General features: G+C 43.4%; 1 protein-coding gene, 1 long non-coding RNA gene and 1 pseudogene across 4 annotated transcripts in view; 2 read left to right on the top strand and 1 right to left on the bottom strand.

Annotated features, from left to right (window-relative positions):
* Positions 1–1905: 1905 nt before the first annotated feature.
* LOC309841464 lies at positions 1906–3228 on the top strand. The gene is made up of 2 exons (XR_014299145.1): positions 1906–3070; positions 3198–3228. It is a non-coding gene; the product is annotated as an uncharacterized lncRNA (long non-coding RNA).
* A 1629-nt stretch (positions 3229–4857) lies between these two features.
* LOC309840766 (small integral membrane protein 14 pseudogene) overlaps positions 4858–23169 on the top strand; it is a 433613-nt pseudogene continuing 415301 nt past the window's right edge. The window contains exons 1-2 of one of the 2 annotated variants that reach the window (XR_014316527.1): positions 4858–4996; positions 11097–11874. The product of XR_014316527.1 is annotated as a small integral membrane protein 14 pseudogene (transcript). Of the gene's footprint in view, positions 4997–11096; positions 12045–23169 lie in introns of those variants that run through there. The other variant reaches the window with a different exon arrangement.
* The window catches only part of LOC309841266 (uncharacterized protein), a gene marked incomplete at its 5' end in the record, with an annotated part of 41829 nt that continues 30792 nt past the window's right edge, over positions 12133–23169 (bottom strand). The window contains one exon of the mRNA XM_082684175.1: positions 12133–12249. The remainder of the gene's footprint in view (positions 12250–23169) is intronic.

The raw sequence follows: 23169 nt of genomic DNA on the forward strand, positions 1-23169 counted from the left end.
GAAAATGGCATTTAAGGTCTTTAATTCCCGTGAGGAGGCAGCTGAGCTTAAACGACAAGCCATATTCCAGCAAAAGGTTCAGTTGCAGACCCAAGCCTTGGTAGCAGCCCTGCGGCCGGCCGGCTCCGGGAGCCAGCAGAGAGGGGCAACCAATTGCACCCCGCCGGGGGGCCTGTTTCAAATGTGGGGCCGAGGGACATTGGGCTCGCCAGTGCCCCAATCCAAAGCCGCCAACTCGGCCTTGCCCTCAATGCCATTTGATGGGCCACTGGAAATCCGACTGCCCTAACCTCGGGGTATCTTCGGCGCCTCAATGTGGGGGACCCCCCGAGATAGTAAGTCTGGCCTTTCAACTGCTTGGATTGGAGGACGACTGACGAAGCCCAGACTCAGGCACCCCTCTCACCCAGGCCGAGCCCAGGGTTACACTCCAGGTAGTGGGTAAGTCCATCTCTTTTTTGCTGGACACAGGGGCTACCTACTCTGTTCTGCCTTCCTACTCGGGGCTTACTTGAACCTCACCAATTACTGTTATGGGGATCGATGGGACCTCCTCCAATCCTAGGGTGACCCTTCCCCTTACCTGTAGCCTGGATGGGTTTCCCTTCCCCCACTCGTTCCTATGATTCCTTCCTGCCTGGTCCCTCTACTGGGTAGGGACATTCTCCAGAAAACTAAGGGCAACTATCTGCCTCTCCCCTTCCTCCCCTCTATCCACCTCAACCCGTCTCATCCTACACCTCTCCACTCCCTCGACCCTCACTCCAGATGACCTTCCTACTGTAGACCCTCAGGTGTGGGACATCTCAGAGCCCATCATCGCTTCCCACCTTACCCCGGTTAAAGTACAGCTTAAGGTTAACTCTAAGTTTCCCTCAAGCTCAGTTCCCTATTTCCTTAGCCCACCGCCAGGGTCTGAAACTATCATAGAACGACTTTAACGTCAGGGACTCCTGATCCCCATCAGTTCTCCCTGTAACACCCCATCCTCCCAGTACGCAAGCCCCCAGGGGCTTATCGACTGGTACAAGACCTTAGGCTTATCAACGAGGTCGTGGTCCCCCTCCGCCCAGTCGTTCCTAACCCTACTGTCTCGCGTTCCCCCAAACACCTCTCACTTTACTGTACTGGAGCTAAAGGACGCTTTTTTCACCGTCCCCTTGCACCTTGATTCCTATTTTCTTTTTGCCTTCACCTGGGAGGATCCTGACAGGCATGCTTCTGGACAATTAACTTGGACTGTTCTACCCCAGGGGTTCAGGGACAGCCCTCACATTGTCGGCCAGGCCTACAGACTTAACAGCAGTGCGTCCTTAAGGCCAGTACTCTACTACATATGTGGATGACCTCCTCCTCTGTAGCCCCTCCCTCTCGGTCTCCCAAGACGACACCTCCACCCTACTTAGCTTTCTGGGGGCCAAGGGATATCAAGTACCCCCCTCTAAGGCCCTCAACATGACCTTAGGGCAGCCCATCACGGTCTACTCTCCTGCCAACTCACAGACCTCCTTAGCCACCGATACCTGGCCCATCTGACTCCTCGTCTCCAGATATTCCATCTGCTATTCCTAGAGAACCCGCATCTCTCTCTCTCTACCTCCCCCCCCACCCCCCCCCCCCTTAAACCCTGCAACTTTACTGCCTATACCCTTGCCAGATAAGGGGTGGATCTACATCCAGGACAGGATTGCCCTGCCAGGCAATCTGGTGCACACCTTGATTACTGACATCCACCAATCCCTCCATAGTGGCCCATAGGCTCTCCACTAATTTCTTCAACCATTGTTCTATCATCCTTCCTTATCTAAGGTAATCGAAGTTGTCCACAGGGCTTGCAAAACCTGTTCCGCCTTGAATTCACAAGGAGGAATCCGCAGACCAGGGCCTAACCAACAACTCCGAGGTCATCAGCCGGGGGAAGATTGACAACTGGACTTCACTCCCATGCCTCGCCATAAAATACATTCACAGGCTGGATCGAAGCATACCTCATGGCCCGGGAAACAGCGGACGTAGTGGCTACAATACTCATCGAGCGCATCATCCCGAGGTTGGGATTGCCCTGGACCCTCCAGTCGGACAACGGACCTGCCTTCATCTCCAGTGTAACCCAACAGGTAGCTGAGAGCCTCAACATAACCTGGAAACTTCACATCCCATACCACCCACAGTCATCGGTAAGGTAGAAAAGGCCAACGGGCTGCTCAAAGCCCAACTCACCAAACCTACTCTAGAAACCCGTCTTTCCTGGCCTACACTTCTGCCTATGGCTCTCACCAGACTCCTGGCTACGCCCAGCGGGTCTTCAGGCTTAAGCCCATTTGAATTACTATACGGCCGGCCCTTTCTTAGAAATCATAGCCCTCCAGCCATTTCCCCGCCTCTTTTATCCTATCTACCTTACCTCACTCTACGTCCTGGGGATACCCCTCCATATTGACTGGCCACTCCCCAACTTCAGGGCCACAAATAATACGGTCCATATGGGCCCCATCGGGGGAAACATACATACTATTAATGTGTCCTCCCTTACCACCGCAGCTGCCATATCACTAATTCTCCCTACTGTACTGTACTCCCTCGGGAATATTTCTCTTGTGCCCTCACGGAATCTATCGCTGCCTGACCACTAACGACTCCCTGGGCTGTATATTCATTCTACTATCTCCTTCTACCACCATCTATTCTGAATCCCAGCTGCTGTCCATCCTATTTCCCCAACACCATGGAGGAAGGGCTGCCTTCCTCCCATTCATAACAGGGGCAGGAATAGCCACAGGGGTGGCAACTAGAACAGCGGGGATAGGAACCTCCATAGACTTTTTCTTACAAACTCTCCCAAGCCCTGAATGATGACACGGAACGGGTTGCTGACTCCCTCACAGCCCTACAGACACAAGTCACCAGCCTGGCAGCCTTAGCTCTACAGAACCGACGGGCCTTAGACCTTCTGACCGCCGAAAAAGGGGGGACCTGCCTATTATTAAATGAAGAATGTTGTTACTTTGTTAACCAATCATATAGTTACCTCCAGGATCAAAGAACTCAGGGATCGGATCCAAGCACAGTGGCGAGACACATCCTCCTGGGGCCTGGACCCCTACAACTGGGTAACCTGGCTGCTCCCTCTTGCGGGACCTGTATGCATAATCCTCCTCCTAATCTCAGTTGCTCCCTGTCTTTTCCGGTACTTGCAGGGTCGCCTACAAGAACTTGCCTGAGTATCTGTCAATCAACTCCTCCTCCTGCCCTACTCTCGCCTGCCCACTTCCGACTACCCCCATGACGACGCCCCCTGTCAGCAGGAAGTAGCCAGAACCCAGTCGACGCCCCTGACAACATTATATTAAGCAAAAGGTCGGAATGTTGGGCTGGCAGGAAGGGCTACTAAAGATGGCGAAAGTTCCCGCCACAAGACCTGAGCTCGGACAGGAGAACAAAGGCCCGAGCAGGAATCTGAGACCCCCTCCCGGGCTCCTGTGGACCAATGGGATCCCGATGAGCGGCGGGATATCCAAATAAGGGAAACTTGCCAAAAGACCCCTGAGCTTTCCCCAAAACCCCTTAAAAGCCCCCTCCTCCCTGCCTTGGGCGCGACTTCCGCCACTCTGCTTTCCAAAGTGGCGGAACCTCGCCCGAGGTTGCCTACCTCCTCCCGGCGCAACTTTCCTGGCTCCCCTTCTCCTGAGCCCTGAAACTTCGCCGGAGAGCGTTTTTAATAAATCTTGCCTTGCACCCACTTTGCCTGGTGTTGTGTTTATCTCGCCGGAAAAAACTTTACAGAGACAAGTCCCGGAAACCAGCTTCAGGTAACAAAGCCCAGATACAAAGGTGGGTCAGGAAAAGGGGAGACATCAATCAGTGGGGGGGTGGGGATGCATACTATCTCCCTAGTTACCAAGGAGTATGGGCCCCACCCTTTGGGAGCCTTTTTGGCGCCAATCCCGATCAAGGTGTAATAGGCTGGTTCAGATGTCTACTATGGTGAATTGTAACTCAATTGGTCACCTGCAACACCTTGGAGTTTCCTGTGGATGTTATAATCTCATTGGCCACCTATGCGTGGCCAGGCCTGACCGCACGGCGTTTGCTCTTAAAAGCTAGTCTGTGAAACAGGGGCCTCTCTCTCTTGTAAGAGGTGCGGCTTCGAAGGTTCGGTTAGATTCTTGATGCTTGGCGTGAAATAAAGCTTTGATTGACCTTCGCTTTGTATCAGTCTCGCTCCTTTAATCACGGACCCATTATTGGGGCATAACATATGGGGGCTCTGTCCGGGATTAAATGACGAGAACTGAGCCAGCATCTGAATTTCTGGGAAAAGCCTCAAGGTAAGATCTCACAGATTTTACTCTGTGGGATTCGCCGACCTCCAGGTGCTCTGTGAGATCGGTTGGTCTGTCTGGGTGGAGCTCCAGGTATAGCCCACCGGGGTGAAGCCGGACGCGGCCATGCTCCCCAGGGCTGGAGAGGATGTGGGGATGCCCCTTCCCTCCACTGGTAGTTGGCCAGGGGGTTCGAGTCCCCTGGACGGCCAGAAGATCAAAAAGTCCCCACCGGTGGCAGGTTCTGGGTAAGATCTGCTGGGCCTGCGGTTCTCTTTGTCTTGTCTTTTTGTTGTCTGCTGTGCTGTTTGTTGTGTTAGAAGGAATGGGGCAAACAGAGTAAGGGAACTCTGACTTTCAAATGGCTATAACTGGAGCCAACTGGGGTTAGTCTAACTCGAGACAGAGACTTTAAAGAATGTTCCCAAGCAGCTGCTGAAACAACTTTGTTTCAGGGACATTCCTTGCCCTCTCTGGCCCGACGGAGACTGCCTAGCCCCTCCCCCTTGCTGGTGGGAAAGCATTTTGTGTGCTCCTCTCGGAGCTGATAAGCCCTAGTCTGTGAGCCCTTTCTCTGCCTTCTGGTGGTACTTTGTTCTGTTCTTCACTGTCGGGAAACAAGAGCGCCCCTGTACCTAACACCCCCACTCCGGATCTTCCCATCCGGGTCTCAGGTAAACAATCGAAGTGGAGTGGGCCCAGGTGGAATTGTAAATCGGGATTTGAACTAAGTTAAGTTTGTTGAGTTAATTAGGATAAACATGTCTTTTCAGTTAACAGTAGTAAATGTGAAACTTCAGAGTTTTTACTTAAGGTCAAAAAATCTGTGTTAAAATCTGTGTTGAAATCTTATAGCAAAAAGATGACTAAACTGATGGTTGTCTGTCTCAGAGTTTCAATGGGTAATTGTTAAAGTAGCTTTCAAAGTCTTTGCTAACCTGAAACTTCAACCAAATGTTATAAAATGCTAGAGCGCCGGTTGCTGGAACTAGGTTTGTGCTTTTGAAAATCTGTTGGTAAGCATGTTTTGTTCTTTAACTAATTGATAAATTTGCCATTTAAAGAATTCTGTTGTAATAGTTAACAATTGGTTTATATTTAATCTTCAGTAGAGGTTAAGGTATTTCTAAGAGTACAAAATTCTGCTAAGTGTAATTAAGACTGATAAGGGAAACAACTCTGTAGAAAAGTAGGAAATAGGTAAAAAAGAGAGAAAAATACCAGATGCCTGAACCTATTTGAGTAAGAAAGGAAAACAGGCCTGGGGCCCCCGTTTGACCTAGATCCATTCCTACAGAATGGATGGGGAGACCTGGTGGGGGGAGGTGTCCAACCTGTTTGAATCTAAAGAGTGCCTGACTGTGTAAATGTGTGTGGCTCCACCACTTCGGCTACGGAGTTTGAGTGGGCTGCACCTGGAGTCTCGCGGGGCGTCATACGGCATAACGGTCATCTACTCCACGGAGTAGCCTGGTCCGGGGTTTCCACAGACAGACCTTAGCTAAGACGCTCCTAAGTTCCCGAGAGGGATGCGAGCAGGACAGCATCTGAAAAATCCCCCTCCCTTTGTCTGCAGCAACATTCATAATGGAAGGGAAACCCAGAAAACTCCTATCTTAAGGATGCACACTTAAAAAAAAAAAAAAAAAAAAAAAAGGAAAGACACTGGCATAGAAAAGCTGGTTTTCTCTCTGTTTAAAAAGGCAAAGTTTTCTTCGGTTAATTGAAACGTAAATGGTTTTCCCTTTGCCTGCCCAGAGTTGTAAATGAGATCTCTTTGGCTCAGAAGGCTTCCTTGATATGCTAAGTTATTGATAAACCTTGGGTTGCATTTGGGTAAATGCTGTAATTATTCTAAAGGTTCTATACATTTCCTAAAATTTTAATGTTTTGATAAGGGTCATCACTTGATATTTAACTATATCTGTTCTGAGTTTTTTAATTTGTAATTGTTTTAGTTCTCTTGTAAGATGAGTTCCAAGAGTTCCGCCTTAAAGGAAATTCATACTGGAAGACTCTCGGGACAAACACAGGTCTTTGATATGTTAAAATCCTGGGAACCGAAAGGGTTAAAGATTTACAGAAGTAAGGGCTACATTCAGACTAAACCAGAATTAGTAACATGGACTAGATAAACTGAAAGATGGTAATGTTGTGTCTCTTCATGTTTTAGAAACCTTACTAGTTCTGTAATGTTTGCTCCTCTAGACCAGGAAAACTTTTTCTTCAGTGAGATGTAAACGTGTTCATTTGTAAATGAATCAAGGCATTCAACTTTTCTCTATCTGAACCCTCTGAAAACAAAAGGGCTCAATAAGTTCCTCCTTGGCAGTCAGTCATTTGCATAAGTTCAGTAAGAATCTGTTCTAGTACCAGGACAGCTTTGGACACTGGTTATTTTACCAAGGCTTTGACTGGAACATCATATTTGAAAAGACTCAGATATGGCCAGCTTAAAGGAACTAAGGTTAACTTTGTAAAACCTGGAGCCGTAAAGCCCTTTGGAACTGTTGGCCTGATACCTTCCTTAGAGAGTTCCCAGCAGCCTCATCAGGTGAGTAAAGGTCACTCCCTGGTAGGAGCAGGGCCCTCAAGATACCTTGGGTACCTCAGGTGTTTGCTCAAGTTGACAGGTATTGCAGGCATGTCTGATGGCAAGTACGTGGCTTGGCTTCTGGCCCGGAGAGGCTACTAAAAGTTCAACCTAGAGATTCTTCATAAAAAGTTCCAGCAAAGCAGATTCTGAAAGATCTATATGATTACTTAATGTTCTTGCTGAGCTTATGTAAACAATTAGGCCAAGTTTGTTAAAACTGGACTTGTTTTTCAAACGAGTTAGTCCTGATTTGGCTATCTCTGGAAATGGTTATTTTAGAGAGAAAAATTATATTTTAATAACATGGCTTTATGGGTGTTAAGTTCTAGATTAGATTGTTAATAAATGTCCGTTTACCTAAGCTAGACAACTTAAGGTAAACTTCAGAGAAGTTGGATGATAATTCGTGTAGGCGATCTTGCCTTTGCCAGTTGGTCAGCCCCAGCTATAAGGGAGAAACTTCAGAAAATTGAGGAATTTGAAAAGAAGAATCTGACTTGAGTTAGTGGGAATAGTAGAAATAGCTGCTGAGGACTATGGGTCTTGCTTGCAGGGGATGAGAGCTCTCTTACAGATTCTGCAGGTAAAAGGTATTGGGTGTCAGCAATGAAAACACAGCTTTGTAAGAGTCACACCACTTACTTAGGCTTTGGTCTCCATGAGGGAGTTTCTTGGGACATTGGTCTGTGGATACCGTGGTTGGTGGAGATGGCGCGACCTCTATGAACTGACTAAGGGAGGACTCACTATGGTAGAGTGGACTAAATTAGACTATAAAGTAGATGGGACTAAGACTAGAAGAAAATTAGTAAGCCAAATACATCAGGGCACTCATTTGGGGACACGCAAGTTTAAAGAGCTTATGAGCAAGCAGTTCTGGGTTTCTAAATTAGGGCATATGGCTCAAGATCATGGTTGATAGATGTGTTCAATGTCAGGTGGTAAATGCGGAAAGAACTAGAATGGGAAGAGGGAAAAGAGAAAGAGGTTGCTATAGCAGAAATGACTGCTCAGTCTATACTCCAGTCACTGCAGGCATTACACTCTGTCTCAAAAGAGCCCATACAGGGATCTGGACTGCCCACACTGGGACAGAATCGGAGGTGGAGCCACATCCTCACCAACCCAGGGACTTAGTTTGGATGCGCTGCTGCCAAGCGGGAGGCTTGCCTCGCTGGAAGGGACCATTTACTGTCATCCTGACCACACCCCCATGGCAATAAAAGTAGATGACGTCAGGACCTGGATTCATGTGGGTCACGTCAAACGAGAACGCCGCCCAGAGGTGGATGCCGCTGCCAATGGACCCTGCCAATCATGGACTAAAACTAAGACTCAGAAAAACCAATGAGTTCATTAAATTCATTGTTGGCCCTGTTGTTAAGATATAGGCGGGAGGTATAAGCAATTATGAATAAGAAAGGGGGGCTTAACCTACTGTTTCTGATAAAAGGAGGAGGGGGGCTCTGCATAACCTTAGTACAGAAATACTGCTTTTGGGTAAATCACACTGGAGTCATTAAAACAGTCAAGCAGCTCTTAAAAGGAGGGTATAGAACTAGCTAAAAAGTTTTGATTTGACTAGTCTCCAAAGAAAAGGGGGGAATGTAAGGACCTATTTAGAAACTGTTCTTGTTCCCCTTCCCCTAGAGGATTTACTTGGAGACAAGTCCTGGAAACCAGCTTCAAGTAACAAAGCCCAGATACAAAGGTAGGTCAGGACAAGTGGAGACATCAGTGGGGTGGGGGGGGGGGGATGCATACTGTCTCCCTGGTAACCAAGGAGTATGGGCCCCGCCCTTTGGGAGCCTTTTTGGTGCCAATCCCGATCAAGGTGTAATAGGCTGGTTCAGATGTCTACTAGGGTGAATTGTAACTCAATTGGTCACCTAGCATCACTGTGGAGTTTCCTGTGTGTATTAACAATCTCATTGGCCACCTGTGCGTGGCCAGGCCTGACCGCATGGCCTTTGCTCTTAAAAGCTAGTCTGTGAAACATAGAGGGGTCGCTCTCTTGTAAGAGGAGCGGCCCCGAACGTTTGGTTAGATTCTTGATGCTTGGGGCGAAATAAAGCTTTGCTTGACCTTTGCTTTGTATCAGTCTCGCTCCTTTAATCACGGACCCATTATTGGGGCATAACACACACAAAAGTTCAGACATTGTCACCAGGAACCCATTAAGCTCTACTACCTATTATCTGGCACATAAGTAGCATTTCAATTATTTGTTGAATGAGCAGAAGGAAATGCCATTCTATAGCCATGAACAAACACAACTGGGTGCCTCTCATGATCCCTATTTTCTTTGCTTCCCTGACGTGAGTATTAGGTCTCATCAGTTCTGAGATGGCCCTGTCCACCTTTTGTGACCCTGCTCTACTTGAAATTCCTACTACCATTGCTCAGATTATCACCACCAAAATCTATTTTTCATTTCCCATGTTCCCTATTTCAAGTGCTTTTCCTACTTTGGGGCAACTTCCATGTGGCCATGAGAGTTCTCTTTCTACGCTCAAATAAAATCATATCAGTTGTCTTCATCAAAAATTTCAATAGTGGGGGCAACAGGGTCCTGGGATCAAGCCCTGCATCAGGCTCCCTGCTCTTCAGGAAACCTGCTTCTACCTTCCTTCTGCCTGCCACTCCTCCTGCCTGTGTATTCTGTGTGTGTGTCAAATAAGTAAAATATTTTTAAGAAATTTCAGTAGTGTATGGCATGCAAGGCTTTTCATAATCTTTCTTTAATCTATCTTCCGACTGCATCTCCTACTACTTCTCATCAAGCACTCCTACCCTCAATCCCACACTTGAGAAAAGTCAAGCTATTTATCATATTTCAACTTGTTGGTTACTCTTACCTGTTTATGCGACATTCTGCATGCTCATCTTCTTCCTGGAAAACACTCATCTGGCAATAATCCTTACTCACCCTTTGGAATTCAAGCCAAATGTTACCTCCTCTGTAAAGCCGCCTTTGAATCCCTAAGCCAGGTGCTCCTCTGTGCTCTCATAGAATATTCTGTTGACTCTTCTCATAGCATTTATATTTTATCGTGTTTATCTTTTTTGTCATCTTGACCAACGCTGTTCAGTTAAAACCTAACACAAACCACATGTAATTTTAACTTTTTCTAGTAGCCACATTAAAAAGTGTAAAAATAGTGATGCCTGGGCAGCTCAGTTGGTTAAGTGTCTGCCTTTGGCTTAGGTCATGATCCCAGGGTCCTGGGATGGAATTGTGTTGGGCTCCTTGCTACCTCCCCCTGCTTGTGCACACTCTCTGACAAATAAATGAATAAAATCTTTAAAACGTAAATGTGAAAAAAAAAAAAATGACCAGAGAAGACAATTTGCGTATTTTTATTATACCCAATATATCCCAGATACTTTCATTTCAACATGTAACTGATATAAAATTTATTGAGATGTTTTAGCTTATTTTTTTGGTACTAAATCTTCAAAATCTTGTATTTTTTCTTATCTTAACAGCATATTGCAATCCAGACTGGCCACATTTGAAATGCTCCATAGCCACATATACCTAGTGGCTCCCAGATGGGATAGCTAGTGTGAACTTCAAAAAGGATCTGATCTTGTTTATTTTTTTTACTCCAAGGTGCTTGATTTGTAAGAAATGCCTAATAAATACTTGTTAAAGGAATGAATGGATGAACAATGGTAAAAATAGCTAAGGTTGACTGCTTACCATGTGAAAAGGCACTGCCATAAGCAATGTACATCACTCTCAGCAAATGTTTGGTTGGCATTTGATGGCTATTTTACAGTCATTAAATAATTACACAGTCTTGCGAAAGGCACTTAACTTCTTAGTCTCAATTTACCTATTTGTGAAAGGACAGAATATGGGCAAAGTGACTCAGGAGACCAGATAGGATATAAACATGTAGGGAATGGGTAAGAAGTTGTAAAGAACAATGCTGCACCATAGAAGGGCAAATGATTTGGAGTTAGACACACTGGGTTAGAATTCCCAGCTCCACTGCCCTTAATCTTTTCCTTACCTGTAAAATGGAGACAGTAACACCCACCTTGTTAACGAGGTTTGCAAATAGCATCTTCAAAATGTTGGACTAGAAGATAGGCATCATTATTGGTTCTAGGAGGTCTTTCACACTCCTCCCCCCCCCCCCCCCGCCCGCCCCGCCTTTTTTCTTAAGAGACTGAGCAATTTTGGCCGGCGGGCCGCTGGGGTCTTGAGTCGCTGCATCTGTTGCACCTCCGTCCGCGGGAGCCAGTGGCAGATCCGGGTCTCGTGGCTTAGAGCGACCGGGTCAGTGGAATCAAAACCCAGGAGGGGTGGAAGCCAGCGGCCAGGAGCCACTGCGGCCGCGTGCCGGAAGCGCCAGACGGTCTTTCTTCTAAGCCTTGCTCCCGGCCCCCATCCTCCCTGCCCGGTCTGTTGTCTGGACGGCTTCAAACAGTCGAGTTAAATCAAGCTGGGCAATCATGGCAGAAGGTGGATTCGATCCCTGGGAATGTGTTTCCTCTCATGAACATGCAGTGAGAAGGCTGATCAATCTGTTGAGACAGTCCCAGTTCTACTGCACAGACACAGGATGTCTTCAGGAATTACCAGGGCCCTCTGGTGATAATGGTATCAGTATCATCTTGATCTTCATGGCCTGGATGGTTATTGCAGTGATCTCGTTCCTACGGAGACCTACTCACCTAAGAGGATCCAACCTAACTGGCAAGCCAACCAGTCCTCATAATGGACAAGATCCACCAGCCCCTCCTGTGGACTAACTTTGTGATATGGGAAGTGAAAATAGTTAACACCTTGCACGACCAGAGCACTCTTAAGCCCATTAGACTGTTTCTCCTTTTGCGTCTGCAATCTGGGATGGTATTGTTTTCATGAGCTTCTGGAAATTTCACTCACGAGCTTATTTTTGCTTCCTGTGTTATCATCATTCCTTTTTACAGTATATTTGAGTGATTATATTGAAAAAGTTACATGGGCTTTTTTGGTTGTCCTAAGCTTAAACATTCCACTCATTCTATTTGTAACTGTGATCAGAATTTTTTTGTGATGATTTCTGGCCTGATGGAAGGAAATTTGAGATCCTGCCTTTAAGTATTTTTAATAGTTTTGATAGGTTTTTAAAATGGCTTTTTCCCCCCCGTAACGTATTTATAAAGTTACCTGGTGTTCTCCGAGATTGTATGAAAAAGAATTAGAACCACACTGTATTTACATTTACCTTAATAGTTTATTAGTGGGTGGCAGTTTTTTCTAGTTCTTGGGACTGTGGCAGCCTTTGGAATATTTTCCAGATCTGTGCCCTCCACTGCAACTGCCTTATGTGGCTAGAAAAAGAGGGGAGAAGAAATGAAATAGTTGTTTTCTAGTTTTTCATTCCTACAAAAATGTCTAATATTATGAGAACTTTAAATAAGCATGATTTAATATGGTGGGTGATTTACAGTCCATTATAGCCTTATAAGACTCATGAAAGGAGGAAAAAGGTTAACGCTTTCTGCCTTTGCCAGGTCTATTCTATACAGTAATAATTAAAGCTATAATTTATTTGTTAAATGGGTGCCTCTCAGGAACCTTTCCAGTTCTAACACTTCCCTGTTAATGGAACTCTCTTAAAGCTGTATTGGGGGCCTATTTGGTTACCGACATTTGAATGTTGTTTACTTATTTAGCCTATTTTTTTCTGTGAAGAAAAAATGGAGTCTTTTGTTTCCCATCTGACTTCAGAAATATGATAGTTTACTCCAAAAAGAGGAAAATGAAAAAGCAATCAAGGATCTTTTTCTCATCCCTTATTTCATTCTTTTTTAGTGATAAGACGGATTGGGGTGGGGAGGAACATTATTATTATAAGTAGAATTTTGAAATGTATGAAAAGTAAAAGTTTGCATTGTTTTGCTCAGTTTGAAAGAAAAAGAAGAATACAAATGGCATAAAAACAAGTCTGCGTGACCTATGTGGTTATGGAATTTTTTTCTTAACAAGTGATTACAGATGGCTTATGGGGGTTAGAAGATATTTTGCTATCGATGTAAGGACTGTATCGATCTGAGAAATTACTTGTATGAATTAATAAACTTCTATATCATTGTACTGTTTAATAGAGTCTGATACAATTGTGTGACGCTCCTAGGGTATTTTTCCCCCCTTTATTATGATTACATTTTAGGCCATAAACTTTTTTTTTTTTTTTTTTAATTTATTTGACAGAGATCACAAGTAGGCAGAGAGGCAGGCAGAGAGAGAGGAAGGAAAGCAGGATGCCGGACTGGATTCCAGGACCCTGGGATCATGACCCGAGCCGAAAACAGAGGCTTTAACCCACTAAGCCACCTGGGCGCCCCTAGGCCATAAACTTTTTAAGGGCTTCATTTCATTGTATAATCCAATATTGACTGCTTGCATTCCTTCTATGGATCTTAGCTTTGAGCTCAACTTCTTGACATAGTTTCATCTATTCTTAATTACTTGTGCTAATTGAGGGGCATCATAACAGGTTAAGTCAAATCTTGCATAAGTGAGCACCATAGATTTCAGTCTTCCTCTTGCTGTGGCCTACTGGAAGCATTCCCAGCTTTACAGCTGTTAAAGTATTCATTGTGGAAAGGGCAGGGGTGGCATAGAATGGAGTTAAATCTCTATAAACATTCCTTTTTCTGCCCTTGGCCCCTGGACTTTGAAGGCTTGCACATACATCCTAGCAGTCTGTTCTCTAAGCTGCTGGAAAGCCAACCTCTGGCAGAGATGCTGATGCATTCACTCAGTCTGTGGCTCACAAATAATTGAGAATTGGCTTTGGTTGAAGCCAGTTGGCCTTGATGTGGAAATAGAATGTCCAGTGTTAGTTAGCTAGAGACCTACAAATCTAGATTCTTATTCCTGGTTTTCATTTCTGTCACATACATTTAACTTGACAGTACATCTAGTATATTACACTTTTCTATATGGACCGTCTATTTAATTAGCAACAAAAGTTCTTAGAGAAATACTTAGGGTTTTGTTGTTATTGTTGTTTTTTCTTGTAAAATTTCTCTGCATTCCTGAGAAGGGCCACATACCCCGCTTATAAAGTATTCCTGTTAACCTAACTAGCAATTTATATTACTCTATTTAATCTTTTTTTTTTAAATTTTATTTATTTATTTGTCAGAGAGAGCGAGCGAGCACAGGCAGAGTCAGATGTGGGATTCGATCCCAGGACGCCGGGACCATGACCTGAGCCGAAGGCAGCTGCTTAACCAACAGAGCCACCCAGGCGTCCCTACTCTATTTAATCTTGAAGTTTCTACATGTGGCCTTTATATTGAGCACAATCTTACTCATTACTTGGCTTACATACATTCACTGGAACGGTGGCTTCATTCATTTTTAAATAATCCAGAAAAAGGAAAGATAGAGGTTCATATTTTAATCACTTTTGGCTCTTAAATATTCCACAAATAACATTAAGTTTATTTTGTTTTAGAGTCATGTAATGTCCCTTATGCAAAATAATGTTTTCTTGCTTTCCCTATGGAAAAAGTTAATATTAGAACTGTGTATAGTAAAAGATTTTGTCATGTATCCATCCAAGCACTATCCCATGGCCAGCAAGTCACATTTTAAATAAACTTGCAGAGATTTTCTAAGGTAACTATTAGATTCAGTTATTCCATGGTTACTTTTAGTGTCACTGTGGTATGTGATGTGATAGTGTTTGTAGAATGACTGAATTCTTTTATTTTTCAAGGAACCTTGGAAGTGTATCACTCTGAATTAAAGCCTCTCACTCTAAATAAACCTGCTAAAATTTGACCGGCTCATCAGCTTAAGACACAAAACAGCAACGTGAAAAAGAAACGAAGAGTTTACACATAAATTTTTGTTGTTGCAATAGTAGAGTTAGTCTTAACATAATATTTCTAAATAAAAAAGCATATGTATTTGTTACCATGTCTGATGATTACTTTGTTAAAGCAAAAGTGGTCATGTGATGTACTAAACATGAACTACTGTTTTTCAATGTTTAAATCATGCCAAAGAAATCATGTCTGTGCCATCCAGGGTTTAATGTAATCTTTTACTGAGTACTTGGACTGGGATAAAGGGCTTGTACTATGCACTTTTTAATTAACAAATAAATTGAAAACAGTAAAAAAAAAAGGCTTAACAATTTTAAAGATTGTACTTAATCATTTTAGAAAGAGAGAGAACTTGTGTGCAAGTGGGGGTGGGGAGGATTAGAGGGGAAGGGAGAGGGAGGGGGAAAATCTCCAGCAGACCCCACACTGAGCACATAGTCCAATGCAGGACTCGGATCTCACCACCCTGAGGTCATAACCTGAGCCAAAACCAACAGGTGCTTAATGGACTGAGCCACCCAGGTGTCCCAAGTTTTAACAATTTTAAAGGTAAGCATTTAGATAAGGCTTACCATGTGTCAGAAACTGTGCTAAGTGCTTTAAAGTATTAACACATTCAGCTTCATAACACCCCCAATGAGACAGATGCTATTATTGTCATTTCCACTTTACTCCTGGGAAACTGAGGCACAGAGGGGCAATCATTTACCCAAGGTCACTTACTAAGTGGTGGCACTAGGATTCTACACCTAGAAGTTCAGTTCTGGTTCAAGACTCTTAATCACTATGGTTTCTTATTCTCAAGCCCACCATTGCCTAATTCATGAGACACACACACACACACACATACACATACACCCCTGCAATTGTCTGCTCTAACAAAGTGGTTTTGTTCATAGAGAAACTAATCTGTGCACTCTGCTCTGGAGAATAAGAGATTAGAGACTATGTCAAATGTAAGTCTTATTTTCTTAAGAGGCACACCTTTGTATTTATTGACAAATTTTTACACATAGGTGTGGTTTGCTGCATGAGGTTCTTCCCAGCTTGGAGCTTTTGTTTGCAAGTATTTCTGGGAATAGGCCCCTCCCTAGAAGCTCAAAGATGTACAAGTACTGATCTTAGAGACTTTATGCAGAGTTCTCAAAAAACACCACCCACAAAGCAGGAAATAGGTGAGTCAGAGTCTATAGCTTTCCCCTTGGACACACAGTGATGTTTGAACACAGATGATGATCTAGTGATCCCCATTTCTAGGCAGCTGTAGCAGCTCTGCTCTGGTGTACGTACAAAGGGAGTAAATCTCCAAAAATGAAAGAAAAAGGTTAAAAAAAAAAAAAGAGAGAGGGGGTAGAAAAAGTAAAGAGTAGTCTTCAGGTCTCAGGGTTCTATTGATTTACTACTGCCCCAAAATAAGGTCTAAACATTGACAATGCCACTGGCCAAAAAAAGGGCAAAATGACCACCTAATCAGATGAGAGGAAAGAAACTGGCCAGCAAGATGGTTTCTTTTTTTTCCCCACAATGATGCTTAGAAAACAGACAAGATGATATTTAAAGAAATATTACAAATACTGTTTCTCTTCTTCCCAACACTTGTGAGTCAGGACCCTTTTAATCAATAGGGGAGATAGTGAGAATGTAGGGGAGGCAAAATATTACCTCTACTTTTTTAAGGTTTTTGAGCCAGGCCTGAGAATCAAACTGCTATAAAACAGATTAATAGGAGAAAAGTATACAAACCTTTCAGTTTTATATGACATGGGAGCTCTCACAACAAAAGAAAGATCCAAAGAAATGGTAAACCTACCAGCTTTTACATTAGGTTGGACAAAAAGGCAATTGTCAAAAAGTAAATGAGCTATATGGGGAAGCTACAGGAAGATAAGTATTATTTTAACATGGTCTATTTATACAGGATTCTCTTGGCTTTCATTCCCCATTGAAGAATGTTCTTTTTCCCCTGATACAGGGAGGGCATCATTCACAAGGGAGTGTTCATCGCCTGTTTTCAGGAAGAACAGGGAGATTAGAATGCCCTTCTATGCATCTGCTGTTTAAGTGCCTCTAGCTCAAAATAGAACTTATGTCAAAGTGGTGTATTATACATCCTTTCATTCTTCCTCTTCGAAGATTCCCCCAAAAGATCCATGGTCCAGAATCTGAGTTGGCAGATTATTCTGTTTCTCAGTGATTTACTCTCTTAGTCTTGAGAACAGGTCCATTCATTTAAATAGCTCTGTCTCAGCTCAGGAGATGGTGATGGAGGTGAGGGTAGTTCTAAGTTAGGCCAACAAATGATATGAGCAATGAGGCATTTACTGACAAGTACTTTTTATAGAGGTTAAAGAGAAATGAATATTAATAGTTGGAAACTTGATTTCTGAGTTCAGAGGATAGCCAGTTGAGAAGAGGTCTAGATTTTTCAAAAAGATTTCTTTATTTTTAGAGGGAGAGAGAGAGAGCACACATGTGCATGTGCCTGAATAGGGGGGTGGGGAAGAAGGAGAGGGAAACAAATCCTCAAGCAGACTCCACGCTGAGCACAGGGCACACACGGGGCTTGATTCCAGAACCATGAGGTCATGACCTCAGTCAAAACCAAGAGTGTGATACTTAAGAGACTGACCCACCCAGGCGCCCCACGATTTCTAGATTTAAGAAGAAGCTTCGTCATGTGGTAGAGTAAGGATGGAAGTTGTAATCTGACAAATTTCCTTGTTTGTAGTTTGAAGGTCTCTCATTGCACCAGGTGTTCCAAGTGAATTTTCTGAGTGGCCTACACAAGCAGCCATGAAGTTCATTTATCTCTGATCCGTTGTGGTGATTTTCTGAAGTTTATCTCAGGTCGTCCAATCATCACATATAGGACTTCAGGAAAATGAGAGTTTTCATTCTTTGTGAGTGAAGGTTGGGAGGAAAATAGGAGATGTTAGTTTGGAGAGTTGTGGCCATATACTGGAGGAAACTAGAAGAATTCAGGATCTAGACCAGTTTCTAGGTAGATAACAAAACCTCAAAGACAATGAAAAGGGCTGGAATCTTAATTATAAACCCCTGTTACAGGTTTTCACTGAAATGCAATTTTCTCTCCCCATATTTCTTAAATATAATTATAGTAAGACTATTAAAAAAAACATATTTATTTATTTGAGAAAGAGAGAAACAGAGAGATAGCAAGGGACGGTACAAGCTGGGAGCAAAGGGAGAAGCAGGCTCCTGTTGAGCGAGGAGCCAGACACGGGGCTCCATCCCAGAACCCTGGGATCATGACCTGAGCCAAAGACAGATGCTTAACCAACTGAGCCACCCAGGTGCCCTTACAGTAAGTAAAATAAGTTTAGTCTCATTAAACTTGACCTGATTATTTACATATGTGAGCAACAATAGCGATGTAACACATGGGCTCTTTGTAAGTCTGTTTTGTTGGAACTTTTAATAAGGAATCCTAGCTTGAGCCTTTTTTTTTTTTTAAGATTTTATTTATTTATCTGACAGAAAGATCACAAGTAGGCAGAGGCAGGCAGAGAGAGAGGGGTAAGCAGGCTCCCTGCCAAGCAGAGAGCCTAATGTGGGGCTCGATCCCAGGACCCTGAGATCAAGACCTGAGCCGAAGGCAAAGGCTTAACCCACTGAGCCACCCAGGCACCCCCTAGATTGAACCTTGAAAGCCATTTGAGGCTAAGAAATCAAGCCAAGAATTTGCCATCAAACTTTGCCTGTAGCATCCATATATTTGGGTGAATTCCTCTATTTTCAAGGTCAAGACTTGAGCCTGCTGGGGCGCCTGGTTGGCTCAGTGGGTTAAAGCGTCTGCCTTTGGTCATGATCCCAGGGTCCTGGGATCGAGCCCCGCATCAGGCTGTCTGCTCCGCAGAAAAGCCTGCTTCCTCCTCTCTCTCTTTCTGCCTGCCTCTCTGCCTACTTGTGATCTCTGTCTGTCAAATAAATAAATAAATAAAATCTTTAAAAAGAAAAAAAAAGACTTGAGCCTGCTAAGAAGTAATCTTGCTTAGTCACCTGTAGGGCTGGGAATCCTGTAAGCAAAATTAATTGGACTGGTATTTCAAGAAGTGTTAGAAATATTGGCTCCCTATAGTCAAACTTAGTTCCTTAAATGCATCTGGTCACATTATTTTTTTAAGATTTTATTTATTTACTTATTTATTTGAGAGAGAAAGAAAGAGAGAGAGAAAAGGAGGAGGTGCAGTGGGGGAAAGAATCCCAAGCGGACTCTGCACTGAGTGTGGAGCCCAACTCCAGCTCGATCCCATGACCCCAAGACCATGACCTGAGCAAAAACCCAGAGCTGGATGTCCAAACGACAGAGCCACCCAGGTATCCCTCCGTCTGGTCACATTTAAGTCTATGTACTGCATTGTCAAATATGACATTACAGTCAAAGTCTTGATAATATACCCAATGTTTCCAATTGTAAAGAGAACAGAGTCTTACTGAACCTATGTAAACAACTATATTATCATGAATAAGAATGTTTATTAAGAACTTCCAAATTCGGGGCGGGGTGGGGGGAACTTGGATGGTTCAGGCAGTTAAGCGCCTGCCTTCAGCTCAGGTCATGATCCCCAGGGTCCTGGAATCAAGCGCCGTGTCAGGTTCCCTCCTCAGCAGGGTAGTCTGCATCTCCCCTCTCCTCTGCCCCTGTTGTGTGCTTTCTCTCTCTCTTGCTCTCTCTCTCTCTTTCAAATAAATACATAAAATCTTAAAAAAAAAAAAGTTTGCAAATTCTGGAGGCATCAGGTAGGAAGAAAAAGATAAATATTTTAATTTTTTAAAAAAGATTTTATTTATTTGAGAAAGAGAGAGAGAGAAGGAGAACATAGAGGGAGAGGCAGATTCACCATTGAGCCAAGAGTCTGACACACGGCTGGATCCCAGGACCCGAGATCACGACCTAAGCTGAAGGCAGCAGACATCCAACTGACTGAGACAGCACCCCGATAAATATTTTAATTTTTGCTTACAAAGTATAGTCTATCAAATCAAGATAATTTATAGATAGCTTAAGAAAAAGAGAAAAAGGGTTTTCTTTCTTTAAAAAGATTTTGTTTATTTATTTACAGAAAACCTGTGCCAGCAGGGGAGGAGCAGGGCAGGTGGGGGGTAGAATCCCAAGCAGACTGACTCCATGCTGAGCATGGAGCCTGATGCGGGGCTCGATCCCACAATCCCAACATCATGACCTGAGCTGAAATCAAGAGTTGGATGCTTGACCAACTGAGCCCCGCAAGCACCCCACAAAAAGGGTTTTCTCAAATCTCAAAAATAAAACATTAAAGATCTAACAATGTTTTAAACAAAAAGCCGTAAAATTATAACCATCCTTATCAATTCATTCAATCTCATGTACTTGCTTTTTCTTTGCTTGAGCTTGGGTTAGCAGTTTTATGAATCAATCAGTTTTTCCATTAGAATTCTAGAAATTCTTAAAGTTTTTTTCTTTTTTTAAGATTCTATTTATTTATTTGAAAAAGAGAGTGAGCACAGGGTGGGGGGTGGCAGGGCAGAGGGAGAAGGAGAAACAGACTCCTGCTGAGCACAGAGCCTAATGTGGGGCTCAATCCCAGGACACTGAGATCACAACTTGAGCCAAAGGCAGTCACTCTACCAAGCGAGGTATCCAGGTACCCCCCCCCACCCCCCCCCCCGCTGGGGAGGGAGAGAGGGAATGTGGCACACCAGAGGGGATGAGAGAAGGAATCTTAAGCAGGCTCCAGGCTTAGCATAGAGCTCAACCTGGGCTCTATCTCACAACCCTGAGATCACGACCTGAGCTGAGATCAAAAGTCGGACACAGGGGCGCCTGGGTGGCTCAGTGGGTTGGGGCCTCTGCCTTCGGCTCAGGTCATGATCTCATGGTCCTGGGATCGAGCCCTACATCGGGCTCTCTGCTCAGCAGGGAGTCTGCTTCTCCCTGCCTCTCTGCCTACTTGTGATCTCTCTCTCTCTGTCAAATAAATAAATAAAATCTTAAAAAAAAAAAAAAAGTCGGACACAACTGACTGAGCCACCTAGGTGCCCCAGAATTCTAGAAATTCTTAGCTTAATATTATGATCTGCAGTTATCAGAAACCTGTATTCTAGAGTGCTTGTCAGGGTCTTTTCAACAGATCTCCTTAGAGATGAAGCATATTTGCCTGCAGTTGATGGAAAATGCTCTCAGAGAATAATTAAGAGTAAGACAATGGTTTATGAGTGACAAAAAAAACCTTTAAAAATAGCCATGGTTACAGATCTGGTGAGAGGTCACTATTAAAAATATGATACAATTTATAAGAACATTTGGTTATTTTTGTAAAATGCAATGTTTTCAAGTAATAATTGGAATTCTGACTGATTATATAGGTGGTAAGGGCAGTGACAGATTTCTAGGAATTCTGTACAATTTTAAAAATTGGTAACATCTAGTCATACAAATATGACCTAAAGAAAGTTAATTATCACTTTTATTTGACAACGTTTCCCATGTAATTTCACATCTCAAACAAGCTATTAGTGTAATCTCTTTGTAAGGACAGAGAACAAATCTTTAAGATCATTTAGGGACTCTCTGAGAAATTCCAAAGTTAGCTGAAGGTCAAGAGACTCATTTTGAATTTGATTTTGGGAAATTTGTCAAAAATGTCTAAAGGTTTGGATCTCCCCTTGACATGGCACTGAGATGGCAGCCAGCGCTCTGGGTCTGTGGCCAGTTCTTGAGCTCTGTGCTCGGCTGCCCTACTTCTTCCTGTTACTGCTTTCCAGGGATAAGAAAACTAAGACCTAAGTCAAATCTCCTTTCCAAGACTGCATTCCAAATTTATTTGTTTATTTTTATTTATTTTTTCTTTTTTTCTATTGTGTTATGTTAGTCACCATATAGTACACCATTAGTTTGTTTTTTTTTTATAATTTTTTTTTTTTAAAGATTTTATTTATTTATTTGACAGACAGAGACCACAACTAGGCAGAAAGGCAGGCAGAGAGAGAGGAGGAAGCAGGTTCCCTGCTGAGCAGAGAGCCCGATACGGGGCTCGATCCCAGGACCCTGAGATCATGACCTGAGCCGAAGGCAGGTACCTTCCCACTGAGCCACCCAGGTGCCCCCACCATTAGTTTTTGATGTAGTGTTCCATGATTCATTGTTCACCTATAACACCCAGTGCTCCAAGGAATCCATGCCCTTCTTAATACCCATTACCAGGCTCACCCATCCCTCAACCCCCTTCCCTCTAAAACCCTCAGTTTGTTTCCCGGAGTCCATAGTCTCTCATGGTTGGTTCCTCCCCTTCATTTTTACCTTTCTTAATGTCCTCCATGTATTTCTTTATGTTCCACAAATAAGTGAAACCATATGATAATTGTCTTTCTCTGTTTGACTTGTTTCACTCAGCATCATCTCCTCTAGTCCCACCCATGTTGATATAAAAGCTGGGTATTCATCTTTTCTGATGGCTGAGTAATATTCAATTGTGTATATGGACCACATCTTCTTTATCCAGTCTGCTGAAGGGCATTTTGGCTCTTTCCACATTTTGGCTATTGTGAACATTGGTGCTATGAACACTGGGGTGCATATGGCCCTTCTTTTCACTATATCTGCATCTGTTTATTTTTAGAGACAAAGTGCAAGTCGGGGAGGGGTGAGGGAGATGTAGTGGAAGAGAATCTCAAGTAGGCTCCCGGCTGAGTGCAGAGTCCAAGGTGGGACTCAATCTCTCCACACTGAGATCATGACCTGGGCTGAAATCAAGAGTCAGAGGCATAACTGACTGAGCCACCCAGATGCCCTGAAGGAAAGTCTTAGTTACCATTGTTATTTTTATAGACAATATTACAAATTTAGGGCGCCTGGGTGGCTCAGTTGGTTGAGCAACTGCCTTCAGCTCAGGTCACGGTCCTGGAGTCCCGGGATCGAGTCCCTCATCGGGCTCCCAGCTCCATGGGGAGTCTGCTTCTCCCTCTGACCTTCTTGCCTTTCATGTTCTCTCTCACTGTCTCTCTCAAATAAATAAATAAAATCTTTAAAAAAAAATATTACAAATTTATTGGCATATAATGAGGTCATCCAAAACCCTAAGATGCAGGAATAATTGTAAAGTACTAAGGAGTTAATGAAAATTTTGTTATATGTTTAGATTTTGTGATATTTATGTGGCCATCTTTTAAAATTTATAATTTTTTTGTGATTTTTATTCTCATTTTTAATAAATAGTCACTTATTACCTAAAAAAAGGTTTAATATACTTGATTAAGTACTATCCCAGTGACAAAATACTTAGTTATCCATCTAATTAAAGTGACCATTAAAAGGTTTTAAAGGTAAATATAGAAAGTCACATAACTGTAAACAAACAAACAAACAAACAAAAACTCCTCAGCTTCTTTAAGATTGAAGACTCAGTT

This window comes from Mustela nivalis (assembly GCF_964662115.1).
Source record: "Mustela nivalis genome assembly, chromosome: 9".
Taxonomy (NCBI): Eukaryota; Metazoa; Chordata; class Mammalia; order Carnivora; family Mustelidae; genus Mustela; species Mustela nivalis.